Source organism: Apis dorsata, unplaced genomic scaffold (genome assembly GCF_000469605.1).
Source record: "Apis dorsata unplaced genomic scaffold, Apis dorsata 1.3 scaffold_127, whole genome shotgun sequence".
NCBI lineage: Eukaryota > Metazoa > Arthropoda > Insecta > Hymenoptera > Apidae > Apis > Apis dorsata.
The window spans coordinates 1,374,157-1,376,171 of NW_006263420.1; positions in this window are offsets into that span (position 1 = coordinate 1,374,157).

The window sequence follows — 2,015 nt, forward strand, 5'->3', positions numbered from 1 at the left end:
GATTTCGAAGTTATACGTACGTTTTTTGCTTTATCCCCATAACGATTGTTGGTTGTTTTCTCTCTCTTTTATTTCTTTCCTTTTTTTCTTTTTTTTTCTTTACTACGATACATATCATGCGAATAATATACAACGATGCAATAAAAAGAAGGAAAGAAAGAGGAAATGTTCTTGGCGGGATATTTGTGTGAGAACGAAAGGGTGGCTCGGCTTAAGGAATGTCTACGTTGGTGGCAACAAGGGTCGAAAGACTCGACAAATATCATAAAATGTAAATGTCGCGGATTCACCATAATCCCGAGGAGCACTTCTCAATTTTCCAATACCTCCAAACCCGTTTTATCCGGTTTATTCCCGTTTACAACTCGATTAATTCCACACCATCGTTCGTCTGCCATTTTCGCAACCTGTTTCCCTGAGATTAAAATTTCTAATCTGAATGCTCGTATATTTTACATGGAACACCAACCACGTCGGATACGATTCAACTCTGTCGCCTCATCCCATCCGTACGAACAAAGTTTTGTCGGGATCGAATCGTTCTCCGCGTCAAAAGTAGTCTAAAAAGGTCATCTATCCAGAGCGCGGAAATGTCCAAATTTCATTCATTCTATTTTAAGCGTTTCAATTAGGGAAAACTTTCCTCTTCGCCCTGCTATGAATAAAAAGTATTCCAATCAAACGAGTTATTTTAAAGGGGGGACATTAACAATGTATAACTTTGAATGAACATACTATATATGACTTTAAACACTCGAAAACTACCTTAGAACATTAGAAACTGAAACCAATTTTATTCCTACAACGAACATCCTACGGTGAAAAGTTTTCCAAGTAATCGATTCAATTTTCCAATTCTTCTTGTCGAAATTCCAAGAAAGTGTTGCTTGAAAACTTGTCGGCAAAAGTTACACGTCGCCTTCTAAAACCTTAGGAAACGATTTTGTCGACGTAACCGAGAAAAACTGTTTTCGCGACTATATCGCGTTACGACTGTCTTGTCATCGAAACTCGCGAGGAGTGCAACTCTCTTTCATGCGCAACTCTTTTGTACGAATACACACGAGTAAGAATAGAAATACACGGCTCGTTTTACTCTAAATGTCCGCATAAGCGTTCACGCGTGTACATAGAGTATACAGCGAGTTAAGCCATATAAGATAGATGGTCCAGCCAGTGGCCCTCTCTCTCTCTCTTTCTCTGAACTCGCACTTGTGATATATGGTGACGCCACTAAAAACTGGCAGATGTGTTACCACCCCCTTTTGCCAACCCCCTTCAACATTTCATTTCAACCATCAGTTTCGCGAGAATTGTCGTCCTATCTTTTCTATCTCTATCACTTAGATAAATCGACGTGAAACGCGAACGATATTATATTCGAGAGATTATACGCTATATCGAAAAAACGTTATATTAATCGTATCACATTGTCTTATCGTGACTTATTCTTGGGAGATTATCAGAAAAAATATAATCTGTTCGTTTGCTCGTTTGTTTTCCATATTATGATGTAATTGAAAATTGAACGTTTTTTCGTCGCCTGCTATCCTTAACGCTAATTTAATCGGTTGAAAAATAATTGAAAGTGAAATAAAAACTTCTAGATCTTTTACATTGAACATTCCATATTTGATTCATTTGTCACGAATACAATTTAATTCAATTTAGGCAAAATCAAATAAATGAGGAATCAATAATTCTCGTACAAAGTTAAAAAATTATTTTTTATTTTGTCAATAATTTACTATTGTCTCCGATTTATTTGATAATAATATTATTACCAATTTTTATCATTATTTTTTCTCGTTTTTTTATTGTAGTATTTAATGAAATCAATGTAGAAAAAATCTAAAAATTAATTTATCACGAAAAGAGTCGAAATTTCGTTTGAAAAAGTCTCAAAAATTATGGAAGATCTACTATTCCTGTTATACACACGGCAACGAGATATAAAATTCTGATATTTCTTTTTTTTCTTTTTTTTTTTTTTTTGCACCGTACGGCGCAAACCC